Genomic DNA, 15135 nt, shown 5'->3' on the forward strand with positions numbered 1-15135 from the left:
GAGCCGGGAATCGAACCCGGGCCTCCGGGGGTGGCAGCTAATCACGCTAACCACTACACCACAGAGGCGGACTACGATTCTTATACAGGTGAAAAATATTTAAGTAACGGTGTTGGCGATGACCGTAACATATTTTGGCTGTTTTTAGACTTACGATGTTAATACTTCGAGCCGTCGAAATAAGGTAATGAAATACAGTAAAACGAGCGAGTTGGCTAGTGTGTTTGGACCATATGGCTGGGTTCTTGCTTTGGGGAGACAGAAAGAAGGGGAGCAATATTGGCACAACGTTAAATTTTGGAAAGAAGATTAGAAGTAAGCAGGAAAACGTATATCATTTATTGACCTTGAAAAAGCATTTGGTATGGTTAATGGGAAGTTATTGTTTAAAGCAATGCACAAACTAGAGTTAAACTTGAAGAACAGGCGACTGATTTTGACTATATACAAAATTTGAAGTACTGAATCCATGGCAGTAGTGTCCTGTATCGCCTTACTTATTTTAATATGTTCATCGAAAAGGCATTAACCACAAAAAAAAGGAAAGACTGCTGGAATTAAAATTAATGGAATGCATAGTCACCGCATCACATTTGCCAATGAATATGCTTTAGACTTGTTTGTGTGTGTTAAACTCTCTGGAAATGAGTAATAATAATAATGCTATTTGCTTTACGTCCCACTAACTACTCTTTTACGGTTTTCGGAGTCGCCGAGGTGCCGGAATTTAGTCCCGAAGGAGTTCTTTAACGTGCCAGTAAATCTACCGACACGAGGCTGACGTATTTGAGCACCTTCAAATACCACCGGACTGAGCCAGGATCGATCCTGCCAAGTTGGGGTCAAAAGGTCAGCGCCTCAACCGTCTGAGCCACTCAGCCCGGCTGGAAATGAGTAAAGACATCAGTATGTCAGCAGAACTTACGAAGATGATGATGATGATGCTTGCTGTTTAAATGTGTCTAACATCTAGGTCATGGTACCTCTAATGATACGACCGAGCTCGATAGCTGAAGTGCGGTCAGTATCCAGTATTCCGGAGATAGTGGGTTCGAACCCCACTGTCGGCAGCCCTGAAAATGGTTTTCACACCAGGTAAATGCTGGGACTGTATCTTAATTAAGGCCACGGTCGCTTCCTTCCCACTCCTAGCCCTTACCTGCCCCATTGTCGCCATAAGACCTATCTGTGTCGGTGCGACGGGAAGCAACTTGTAAAAAAAGAATGTCTAATGGTATGAGATGAGATGAAGTGTAATAACAATTAAAATTCCAAAATTCATCCACTGACCAAAATTCAAAACATGATTATGAAGAATGAATGAATGAATGAATGAATGAATGAATGAATATGAATTTAAAATAATCAGCGGATTCAATTCACAATATTTAAAGTTAAAATAATTCCAAAATCGATCGTCTGACTAGAATTCAAAAAGACGACGATGGATGATTATGAACTTAAAACAATCAGTCGATCCGACCCGTAATGCCCCACCTTCTCATAAATTAACTTAAAACAATGGTATACACTGAACAAGGGATTGATCCAAAGCAAAATCCTAAATTTATGATGCTTGTTGTCTAAAGGGGTCCAAAATCCAGGTCACCGGCCCCTCATAACGGTACTAATCGCTGGAAAGTAGAAACATGGTGTTCCTCATCTAGCGGTACTGATAACAAGTAAGTAGACTCATGGCGTTCCTCACATAGTGGTATTAATAACAGGTATCTACTACTCACAGGTAACGCAGACTTATGGTGTTCCTCACATATGGCATCACTTGTAGGTAACGCAGACTTATGGTGTTCCTCACATATGGCATCACTTGTAGGTAACGCAGACTTATGGTGTTCCTCACATATGGCACCACTTGTAGGTAACGCAGACTTACGGTGTTCCTCACATATGGCACCACTTGTAGGTAACACAGACTTATGGTGTTCCTCACATATGGCACCACTTGTAGGTAACGCAGACTTACGGTGTTCCTCACATATGGCACCACTTGTAGGTAACGCAGACTTATGGTGTTCCTCACATATGGCACCACTTGTACGTAACGCAGACTTATGGTGATCCTCACATACTGCACCACTTGTAGGTAACGCAGACTTATGGTGTTCCTCACATATGGCACCACTTGTAGGTAACGCAGACTTATGGTGTTCCTCACATATGGCACCACTTGTAGGTAACGCAGACTTACGGTGTTCCTCACATATGGCACCACTTGTAGGTAACGCAGACTTATGGTGATCCTCACATACTGCACCACTTGTAGGTAACGCAGACTTATGGTGTTCCTCACATATGGCACCACTTGTAGGTAACGCAGACTTATGGTGTTCCTCACATATGGCACCACTTGTAGGTAACGCAGACTTATGGTGTTCCTCACATATGGCATCACTTGTAGGTAACGCAGACTTATGGTGTTCCTCACATATGGCATCACTTGTAGGTAACGCAGACTTATGGTGATCCTCACATACCGCACCACTTGTAGGTAACGCAGACTTATGGTGATCCTCACATACTGCACCACTTGTAGGTAACGCAGACTTATGGTGATCCTCACATATGGCACCACTTGTACGTAACGCAGACTTATGGTGATCCTCACATACTGCACCACTTGTAGGTAACGCAGACTTATGGTGTTCCTCACATATGGCACCACTTGTAGGTAACGCAGACTTATGGTGTTCCTCACATATGGCACCACTTGTAGGTAACGCAGACTTACGGTGTTCCTCACATATGGCACCACTTGTAGGTAACGCAGACTTATGGTGATCCTCACATACTGCACCACTTGTAGGTAACGCAGACTTATGGTGTTCCTCACATATGGCACCACTTGTAGGTAACGCAGACTTATGGTGTTCCTCATATATGGCACCACTTGTAGGTAACGCAGACTTATGGTGTTCCTCACATATGGCACGACTTGTAGGTAACGCAGACTTATGGTGTTCCTCACATATGGCACCACTTGTAGGTAACGCAGACTTATGGTGTTCCTCACATATGGCACCACTTGTAGGTAACGCAGACTTATGGTGTTCCTCACATATGGCACCACTTGTAGGTAACGCAAGTACTAATCACAGGAGCTGCCGGTGTTCCTCACATAGTGATATTAAACATAGGCAACGTAGATCCATGGTGTCACTCATATACTGGTACTAATCGCAGGCATCGCAGACCCATGGTGTTCCTCAAATAGTGGCACTAAATGTAAGTAAAGTCGACCCACGCTGTTACTCGCGTGGTGGTACTAATAACATGTAATCTTATGGTTCAAAATCCATCATCGCTTGATCGCCCCTTTTAGTCGTCTGTTACGACAGGCAGGGGATACGGTAGGTGCATTCTTCATCTGTGTCCCCCACCCACAGGGGGTACCGGAAATTAACTTTCAAAAACAAAAATAGTGCAATATCCACGTTTACAGGATTCATTCTCTCAGTTAATGCAAAGACAAAGACACCTCCGTACAGGCCACGAAGGCCCTTGGAGGAGTGGAAGGTAAAGGCTTCCACCATTGCTAACCGCGGCACGTGATGGGGTAGAGTGGTTAGCTCTAGGCCCGGCCGCCTTTGCCCCCAGGAATTAACCTGGTACTCATTTTTTGTGTACGCTGAGTGAATTGTAAGGCCATATGCACCTCCGGAAGTGGAAATCTCGTTTCTTAAATTTTACGACTTCCTGACGGGGATTCGAACCCACGTCCTTCCGGGCGAACCGAGCACGCCTTTACCGCCTCGACCAGGCAGCCCCTCTCAGTTAATGCACTATACATAAATACCGTACATACATCACTATTAAGGGAAAATCGTCTTCATAAGAACATATCTTAAACTTATATCAAATTACAGATAGAACTGATGTGATAACACTTTATTTCCCTTGGATTTGAATTTGATTCGACTGATCGCTAGCCTGTTGAGGCAACCACTACATCAAAGTGGCGTGCACTTGGGAAAGCAACAGCTTCACCTGCTTTGAGACATAACACTGCAGGGCACAGGCAAGCTAACCTATCGCTCTCCGTCATCCTTTGTCGGAACTCTGGCTAACATAGGACTAGGATAGAGTCGTTTTACGATTTTACGTCGGTTATATTTGAAATAGTCCGCCTCTGTGGTGTAGTGGTTAGCGTGATTAGCTGCCACCCCCGGAGGTCCGGGTTCGATTCCCGGCTCTGCCACGAAAATTTGAAAAGTGGTACGAGGGCTGGAACGGGGTCCACTCAGCCTCGGGAGGTCAATTGAGTAGAGGTGGGTTCGATTCCCACCTCAGCCATCCTCGAAGTGGTTTTCCGTGGTTTCCCACTTCTCCTCCAGGCGAATGCCGGGATGGTCCCTACCTTAAGGCCACGGCCGCTTCCTTCCCTCTTCCTTGTCTATCCCTTCCAATCTTCCCATCCCTCCACAAGGCCCCTGTTCAGCATAGCAGGTGAGGCCGCCTGGGCGAGGTACTGGTCATACTCCCCAGTTGTATCCCCCGACCAAGAGTCTGAAGCTCCAGGACACTGCCCTTGAGGCGGTAGAGGTGGGATCCCTCGCTGTGTCCGAGGGAAAAGCCGAACCTGGAGGGTAAACAGATGATGATGATGATGATGATATTTGAAATAACCAAGATTCTGCCCAATGATACCGAGCACTCCCTTACATTCCACCATTTACAGCTGCCGTACACCCCGAAAATTCGGGGTTGTACTGATTTTGTGTGGAGAGAAAAAGATCCGACCAAAAAATATATAAAAATACACTGGCGGAAAAAAATCTTAACACCACGAAATAAGGAATATGGAAATTTTGGCAATATATTTGTCGAGGTAACATATTTAATTGATTAAAGGTACAAGACTACAGGTTAATATCCGCGCGAGAAAAGCCATCGCAAATGTTCCATGGTGGTCCATTAATAACCGGTGTAATCGCCCGACTGTTGAATGCAGGCATGCAAACGTGCATGCATTGTGTCGTGCAGGTGCCGAATAGAGACGGTTAATGCCGGTTGTGGATGACGCTGGAGTTGTCGTCAAATTATGTCCCATACGTGCTCGATTGGGGACAGATCGGGGGATCAAGCAGGCCAAGACATGTCGCACAACAGCGGCATGGGGGCGTGCATTATCCTGTTGGAAAACACCCCGGAAATGCTGTTCATAAATGGCAGCACAACAGGTCAAATTAACAGACGGACGTACACATTTGCAGTCAGGGTGCGTGGAGTTAACACTAAATTATGTTAAAAATTCATATCAAGATTTGTGTCGAACCGTACCGCTGAAACAATAATAATCTAATGGCATCAGCTTCGATCTGTAGGCATTTCCATTTGACGCTAGCTAGGCTGCCTACGTGTCAACTTTGACGTTCCTTTTTAAACTATCAAATGACAGAGGAATCCAGATCTCTGTTGGGCTTTCGTGGCAACCCCCGCTTTTCTTCATAGCCCCGAACAGATGGGACTAAGTCAGGAGAATAAAGTGTATGTAGCAGAACTTGGAAACCCATAATCAGCGATGTTGGTAATTTGCGTTTGCCAGACTGGAAGGGATGGACAAGGAAAAGAGAAGGAAGTGGTGTTGGCCTTACGTTAGGTACCATACCGGCATTTGCCTGGAGGAGAAGTGGGGAAACCATGGAAAACCACTTTGAGGATGGCTCTACTCAGTTGACCTCCCGAGGTTGAGTGGACCCCGTTCCAGCCCTCATACCACATTTCAAATTTCGTGGCATAGCTGGTAATCGAACCCGGGCCTACGGGGGTGGCAGCTAATCACACTAACCACTACACCACACAGGCGGACTCATACCAACTTAAAAAGTAAATGTATCAAGTCGGTGTTCTAAAATAAATTGTATCTTATGTCATGGATGTGTTAGAAATGGCATGTTGTCTTATGTTGCAAGGGAGGAATTTCGTTATGGAGAATATGTATATGCCTGCCCCTCCCTTTAAAAGAGATAGAATAATTGTATTTTAGTCATAGATTAATGTTTAGTCTTCAGATTCTTTTATTCAAAAATATATTATTTAGGCCTACAGCTAAACCTGACAGCCATGTATTAGATCCTTTCATTAACAAAGTAAGGGATAATTGGCCAGTGGATGAATCTGTTGAAAAATTGATTTTACTATCTCTAAAAAGACTGGAAAGAAATCAAATTATTTTTTAAATATGCAGAAATCTTTATATAAACAAGCGAAATCCCTGATTAACTCCCTCATCACTAATTCTAACACTTAACAAAAAGATGGAGGGCTAAAATTTGGCACAGGTGTTCCTTATAAGGTAACTAGGAAAATTAAAGATGTTATGTGATAAAGTGGTGAAATTGGAGTAACTGTCCTATACACAATATCACTATAATAATTATAATTTCGTGTGGCTATTTCTAGCCGGGTGCAGCCCTTGTAAGGGAGACCCTCCGATGAGGGTGGGCGGCATCTGCCATGCGTAGGTAACTGCGTGTCATTGTGGTGGAGGATAGTGTTATGTATGGTGTGTGAGTTGCAGGGATGTTGGGGACAACACAAATCTCCAGTCCCCCGAGCCAAGAGAATTAACAATTTTTAAGGTTAAAATCTCCGACCCTGTCGGGAATCTAACCCTGGACCCTCTGGATCAAAGGCCAACACGCTAACAATTTAGCCATGGAGCCGGCCGAACACAATTTCATTAAATAGCACTCTTTACACGAAGGTAGAGAAATATAATTTTTCACAGGTGTTTCTTATATCCTAGTTAGGATGTTTTATTCCTATTTTACAAGATAAAGGGAGGTGAAATTGGGGTAAACACCCTGAAAACAATATGAATAAATCACTTTTTTTTTACAATTTGCTGTACGTTGCACCGACACAGATACGTCTTATGAGGACGGCGGAATAGGAAAGGGCCGGGAATAGAAAGAAGCCACCGTGGCCTTAATTAAGGTACAGCCCCAGCATTCTGAATCACTCTTTTCCCACAAAGTTAGAGGGCTGAAACAAGTATTTCTTATAAACTAAAGAAAGAAAGTTAGGCCATTTTACTCCGATACTTTGTAATTAAGAGAGTTAAATAGGCTTAAGTCCCCTAAATATACTATTTAATTCGCACACTCCCCACGAAGCTAGAGTACTGCCAAGGGAGGGCATTTTGGACAATTCATATAATAGTTTCATCTTATATGCTGTCCGACTCGATGGCTGAATGCTCAGCGTACTGGTCTTCGGTTCAGAGAGTCCCGGGTTCGATTCCCGGCCGGGTCGAGGATTTTAACCTCAATTGGTTAATTCCAATGGCTCGGGGCTGGGTGTATGTGGCGTATTCAACATTAGAAATCATCCTAGGTAAGGCCCTCATCTTCACAGACATACAGGTCGTCTAATAGGCCGTCTACTAGACAAAGACCTGCACCAGGTCTCTCCGGAGGCCGTACGCCATTATTATTATTATTATTATTATTATTATTATTGATATGCTGGTACGTTCTGTTCCTGTGTGTTTCCCGAGATAAATGTACTTTGTACAGTTGTAGAAAACGGATTCTGACATGGAAGTAAAGCATTTCCGGATCCATGTTCATATTCTTTTTCCAAATGTGAGCAATGTGTCTTGAACGTTTGCCGGTACATTATTGTTACACGCTGCATATTTTTTCTCGAAACAGGGGGATTCATGTGGATAAGTTATAACAATATTAGAAGGGCTGCCTGGCCGAGGCGGTAAAGGCGTGCTCGGTTCGCCCGGAAGGACGTAGGTTCTATTCCCCGTCAGGAAGTCGTAAAATTTAAGAAACGAGATTTCCACTTCTGGAGGTACATATGGCCCTGAGATTCACTCAGCCTACACCAAAAATGAGTAATTCCTGGGGGTAAAGGCGGCCGGGCGTAGAGATAACCACTCTATCCCATCACGTGCCGAGGTTACGGATAGTGGATGCCTTTACCTTCCATCCCTCCAAGGGGCCTGTAGGGAGATGACTTGATAACAATTTGGTTATCCTCACCTACAATGGAACAGTAGACATCTCTCAGTCTGTTAAATTTTGGAAAATAAATGTTGTTTAATAGGGAAATAACTCTCTACTGACCCTTCAAGACTATGGGAACTAACTCCTCGAACGAACTCCCAGGAAACAGAATTTCGGCCCATCAACTGCTCTGAAAATCGTAATAATATTTAGTTAGAGGGATGAAATTTCAGTAACATTATCATTAAATGGAATAGAAAACTACAAGGATGATGACCTACATGTTAGGCCCGTGAAACAGTGTTCATCAATCAATAATAATCATACACAATGACGTGTATCCCACATGCATGAGCCGCGATTTAGACATATCCGCCTTGAGGTGGGAGACAGAGCAGTGCCAATATCATTAAACTATCATGTTTTCTCCTTCTTCTTTCTTTCTTGAGAATTTTCTCTATATGAACATTGACCACAATCGTGAGAAATGCAGTTGTATCACCTGCTGATCTCTAAGCCTTGTCGAATCCAGCTCTGATAACACTCGAAGTTTATCAGTCACAAACGGACGTCGGCCTTCAATATTGGCTCAAGGATTTAGCTATTGAAGGTGATATTGTCTTTCTTTTTACAAAGGCATTTTGAAACTGACGCAGTATACAGCAACGCTAGTTAATGCGAACAACACCCAGTTGGAAAGAGTGCTTAGGAATGCTATACACTGCATGGATTCTTCTACAGTCAACCTCCTTTATTGTTGTCACGATGAGTCAAGATAAGGACATGTGTCTGTATTGCAACGCATAATTATTCAGAATTTAGCGCGTGAAGATGTTAAACATTGGTTTCGGGTGACCAGCGATCCACCACCTGCACCACTCAGCCCAGCGTCTGGACTTCAGAATAGACTTGGGCGGAAAGGAATTTTCCAATGACGAAGCGATGGGAAAAATTTGTTGAATTGGCTACATGCCCACCCAGTATTTCTTTTATGAAGAAGGAATCAAGAAACTATCAGTGTAACGGAATACCAGTAATGTGTAAACAGTCTATGGACTTCTGTGTCTTTTAAAATTTGTATTAATTTAATGAACTTATTTTAATGCTACGTTCTTGTATGATCGTCTCTCGTATATCTGAGCTGGACTGTCTTCCTTTCATGCGTATTTTCACAAGTTCTTCATACTTCTCATCAACCCAATGATTAATTTAGGTATCATAAAAGATAAAGAAAAATACATTGGATTTTGTTATTATTAAAATATACATCGCCAGTGGGAAATATCCCGGAGGCAATGGTCACTTACAGTAGTGTAACAATAAGGTAAAGTTAACATAATTATACTACTACTACTACTACAAGAGTACAACAGGCAATTTCATGGAAACAAAATATTGCAAGAAATACTACTAGTTTAACATCTAAATCCACCATCATCATATAGAAATTTACACACAACTAAAGTATTTCCAGTGCTTAACACTACGGCTTACAATACTATACTATAGCGTAATATTACAAGTGATAATAAAGTGAAGTTAAAACATAATTACCCAACAAGAGTCCAAAAAGCAATTTCATGGAAAGAAACAGTACAAGCTTAACACTCTAAATCTAACATGGCATACAAATTCACACACAGGTTAAGTATCTCCAGTGCTTAACACTACGGCTTACAGTACTATAGGTTGAGCTTACTACTAGCTTAACATTACAAGTGATAATAAAGTAAAATTAAAACATAATTACCCACCAGCAACAACAACTACTTCTACAGCAAGTATACAACAAGTAATTCCATGAAGAAAGTATTACAAGAAATACTACTAATTTAACATTCTTAATCCAATACCAAACTATGAACCATGTGTTTTATAAATTTAAATATAAAATTAATAGAACTCATTATGGACCAGTGTCCATTGTCGAATTGGCATTTTATGGCATTCTGATATTAAGAAAGGAATTACAAGCACCAAGTGAATCTCATCTTTTGCTTTTTGAGGAAATGCCCGCATCCAGGTAACACTTCTAGAGGTAATTTATGTTACTGTATATAACAAGTTGATTCCACCAGGAGTCAGGAAAACCATCTTCAAGGCTGCCGACGGTGGAATTCGAACCAACTATCTACCGAATGCAAGCTCACAACTGCGCGACCCTAACTGCACGGGCAACTTCTTCGGTGAGTGTGATTCGAATCCCAGGCTATGGATATGAGATTTTTAATTGAAAAATCCCGTCCTGTTAGTTCCGATTTTACAAAAAAAATTGAAGTCCCATATTTCCGTAGTTTCCTATTTTCACACCAGGCAAATTCCGGGGCTGTACCTTAATTAAGGCCACGACCGCTTCCTCCACTTCCTAGGCCTTTCCTATCCCATCGTTACCATAAGACCTATCTGTGTCGGTGCGACGTAAAGCAAATAGCAAAAAAAAAGAAAAAAAAGAAGTCCCATAACATTTTTAATGAATCGGCAGTCAAGTAAAATCGAAAGACTGCTTGGTTTACTTCCATCTCTTGAGAACAGCAATATAAATGGACATTTATGTTACAGAGTGTCCTTCCGTATATGTTAAGAGTCGAGAAGGCAATACGCATGCGTAGCCAAATCTCCTGCAAGCTGGCGAGATTATAAATTTTATGGCTTCTAGAGAGCTTAGGTTGGTACTGCTGGTGTCGTTCACTTGCCATACAGTTCAAAATACCTTCATTTGTATAACAAAAGTTTTTTTTTGGATGATATTATTTTTCTTTCTTTCTTTCTTTCTTTCTTTTTTTCTTTCTTTCTTAAGTGAACCAGGAAGTATAAAGCGATAGAAGATGTAACTTCCGATGTTTAGTTACATATCTCAGTAACTAAAAGAGGTATTTCTTTGCATGCTCTTTTGATACATTCAGAATGCATTCATCATTATTTGGGTAGAATATGAAGCTATAATGTCCAATATTTTGTTACATTAAGAACATTATTTTTTTTTTTTTAATGTTAATAATTCCCTCAACTGATGTACCTATCCCTGGGAAAATTCTCAAGCCAACCCAAGAAACTTTGCATGCACAATATTGTTTGTCCAACCCTTGTCCCGTTTCCCTACGGGGTCGGGTATGAGGTGAGATGAATTTGTCGTGGCAGTTTTTTATGACCGGATGCCCTTCCTGACGTCAACCTCATCAGAGGAGTTAATGGGAGATGAAATGAATGACGTGATATATGATAGTAGGGAGAGGGTGAAACCCGGTGCCGGCACATAGCCTACTCCTGTCGAATAGCACCAAGGGGTCTGCTCAAGGCTTAACGTCCCCATCCGACGGACGAATCACCATCAACAGCGTCATATGCCCTCACTCCATATGAGCACTGCGGAGTGGTTTGGAATTTAATCCAGGCTTTTGGCACGCAATCTAGTGATTAGAAATTGTATACCACCACCTCCCCTACCCTGCCGGCCAACATTCTGATGGTGAAAATTTTTTCGACCAACGGGACTCGAACCGGCTAACCTCGGTGTTAGACCGTTTTAGACTTCAGCGCCTTAACGATCATGGCCACCAGGCGGGCTTGCATGCACAATATTGAGACCATTTTATCTGCTGAAGTGAAATAATTGTCCTACTGCTTACAGGAATTGAGAAAATGAGTACATGGGTGGACTAACGGTTTAAGTCAGAAAATGAAGTTCTGAGAAAAACACGATCAAAGTTGTAGAATCTCTGCCAATCGAACACACATATATATCGGCTATTATCTTGAAGTTATATTACTAGTTATTCTTTCCTAGGGTTAGTAGTTATTTACTTTAACTCGAAATATTTGTTATCTAGTACATATGTTTAATCACAAAAGACACGTCAGTCGTTAGTCCATGAACATATTTTAAACCTAAGTTTCCGAGTTAATGAGTGTTTGCTCTAACACTTAACTACATATTTTATCTAAAAAAAGTTTAAGTCATAACAAAATACACTTCTGCAGTAGGACATTCACGAAAAATCAATACTTACTTTCTTTTTTCAGTGTATGAAAAAACGAATCACTAAAATTGATTTTTAAACATTATAGAGAAATATGTTGGTAAATAATAGATCATAAAGTTGCAGTGTTCATTACAAATTTGATTCATTTTCTCCACTGTCCACTTAAATATTCTTCTAAGTCATTAAAGTCATCGCAAGGCACACCATCTAAAACTTTCCTCAACCACTCTAATTTTTCTGTAGTCATAAACTTGAGCAGGGACAAAATGTCATTCTTTTTTTTTTACCAACTTCAGTCCAGGAGGCAACACTTTGTTTAAGTTTAAATCCTCTTTCCATTCAATAAGAGTTCTTTTCTTTGAGAAAATGCACCCTGGTGGGGGTGTGATAAGCGTCATGCAATTGTAATTATGATGAATTATTGAGGAATATATATTTCATTTTCAGAATAAATAGTATCTTACTGTACCTACAGTAAGAACAGGCCAGGCCGAGATGGCAGGTTTCACTAAACCACAGAATGTTGTCTCCAGTGAGATTAACAAACACAATGAGGGACAGAATTAGGTTTCTCAGAACTTGGGACAACGAAGGAAAGAGAGAGGGTAACTTGTTGCCAAAGTTTTCATAGCCCCGGGCAGTCTTGGTAGTAGCAACAGCGCAGGGAGCCGGGTGCAAATTTCTGAGAAATGATGGCGAGGTATCTCCATGTAACTAGCGGGAGTGGAACACGGGGTTGGCACTGGAAGAAAAAATATGAGCCTTCCCGGTCACATGGTTAAGGTGGACCAATGGAAAAATTCACTTGACCAAAGCAAGGCGACAACTTCGTATTGTAAGAAGCACTAGCGAGGCTAACTCCGTGGATTAAACTGATAGAAAGAAGTGAAATATCGATTCAGAATAAAGTGGTATTTAGGAGCCTTACTATACCATAAAACTTATATAAAGTTAATAATTACGGGAGATTGCATGGTGAAATTCTGAGAATTCATGGACGCTATTCGTTGATTGGCTGAAGGCAAAGGAAGCCACAATAGAGCGCGAAATCCCGAGCCGGGATACAGCATCTAAATTCGCGAATATATCCATTACCAGCGAACGATAATAGTTGAGAATTGGTATAGAGCATTTGAGAACATAATTACATCATTGGATCATATATTAAAGCCACGGGCCAAACCGCAAACTGTCGTATGAAGATATCGGGACTGTGCGCCCCAAGATGACCTCCGTTGAACTCGGAAGAGAGGGGATACAAGTATAAATATGAGGTCGTAGACAAGGACTCGAAAGTACTTCTGATATTGTGTTCGAGCGGTCACCACGCCAGTGGTGCGAAAGTACTTCTGATATTGTGTTCGAGCGGTCACCACGCCAGTGCTGCGAAAGTACTTCTGATATTGTGTTCGAGCGGTCACCACGCCAGTGGTGCGAAAGTACTTCTGATATTGTGTTCGAGCGGTCACCACGCCAGTGGTGCAAAAGTACTTCTGATAAAGTGTTCGGGCGGTCACCACGCCAGTGGTGCGTAACTACTTTTGACAAAGCGTTCGAGCCGTGACTACGCCAGGGGTGCGAGTGTGTACTTACTCGTGGAGTAGGATTCGAAGTATTATATTGTTACATAGTACAGGGATTCATGACGTGATGTAGCTCATATTACAGTCCTGAGCAGTCTACTAATATGAAGTGTTTCAAATAGACAGGACTCAGTAAAGCCTAACTTACGGAGTGTGAGATTCTACCAACAGATTAGGAAGTGCGTTACATGAGAACGGTCACGAGTGTTTATGTCACCTAGTAAACAGTCGATTCTAAACTGATACCTGGTCAGCTACACGAACGTGAGACGGGAAATTCAAGTGCGCGCACGGGCCGTTGTAAAGGGAAACCCAAGGTATCCCATGTTCCTAGTGTCCGAGAAAGGAATGAAGAATGTAAATCTACATTAAGTGGGCTAGATACAAGGCCGAGAGTGTAAAATTTGTGAATAGAATTTAGGGTGGAAATTATTCCAAAGTGCAACAGCTAATTTATTTGTTTTTATTCAAAATGTGTAAAGTTGAAAAGGGTCAAGGATTAATTCTTCAAGCTGGCATGAATACCAGTGGAATGCATTGCTAAAAACCGGAGGGGCTATGGCTTCTCGTCCGGTTTTAGCAGACTACAATGGCAGAGTTGAGTACCTTTTAATATATTTATAGATTGCTATCGTTAGGGGGAGGAAATCATATTAATTTATCATGGTAACTTGATTGTGAAACGAGCCGTTACGGCTCGTATAAGTTCAAAGATAGATAGACAAAGGGACAAATTAATATGTAGATTAGACCAAGCACTCATCATAAGTTGATTATTAAATAGAGTATAGTAGGGTTGAGTTGTTCATTCAAGTGCTTGAGTTGTTTGCGATGATATGGAGCACGTTTCACGTAAAGATAATGTAAATATTCATTTAGAAGTGCTACCAAATTGTTCTTCCGTTATCGGAACCTTTATAGATATTGAGGCATGTTGTTAAGATAATCCAGAGGTAGGATTGCCAAGTGATTTAAATTGTTGTGGGACGGAATGAAGTCCATTGATTTGTTTGTAAATATCGCGAAGTTCGCCAGTGGACAAATTAATAATAATCTGTACAAGTGTCGTAGTACATTAAAATTTGGTAATGTGTAAAGGCGTGTTTAATAATAATCTTTGAGAATAAAGGCACGGGCCTAGTTGGATAGTATGATTGCAAATTAAAGTAATTTAAATGTGGAGATCACATGTGCCGTGAATAATTATAATTTGTGCAGTGAATCCGGTTGTAACACTAATTGTTGATTTAACGTTTTTGGACTCCATAATAATCATAAATAATTTTGGTAGAAACGAGATAGGCACTTTTATAATATGGTCACGCTATGTTCGAGATCCAGAGGGATTTGAGCCAAAAGTTGAGATTTGGAGTTTTGTGGGACAGAAATCCGGCCCGAAATGAAAGTGAATTGTACTGATGTTGATGAAGAAATAGATGGATCTTAAGACCCACATAGAGGTTGTATTTATATACCGGTGTATTGAGTGGCAGAATAGAGTCCATACACCGAGGGTTAATTTGTGAAAATGTTTTGAAGAGTTCCAATGGATAAATGGACTTCAAAATGGAAAGGGAAGGAATAATTTAACAC

This window comes from Anabrus simplex, chromosome 5 (assembly GCF_040414725.1).
Source record: "Anabrus simplex isolate iqAnaSimp1 chromosome 5, ASM4041472v1, whole genome shotgun sequence".
Taxonomy (NCBI): Eukaryota; Metazoa; Arthropoda; class Insecta; order Orthoptera; family Tettigoniidae; genus Anabrus; species Anabrus simplex.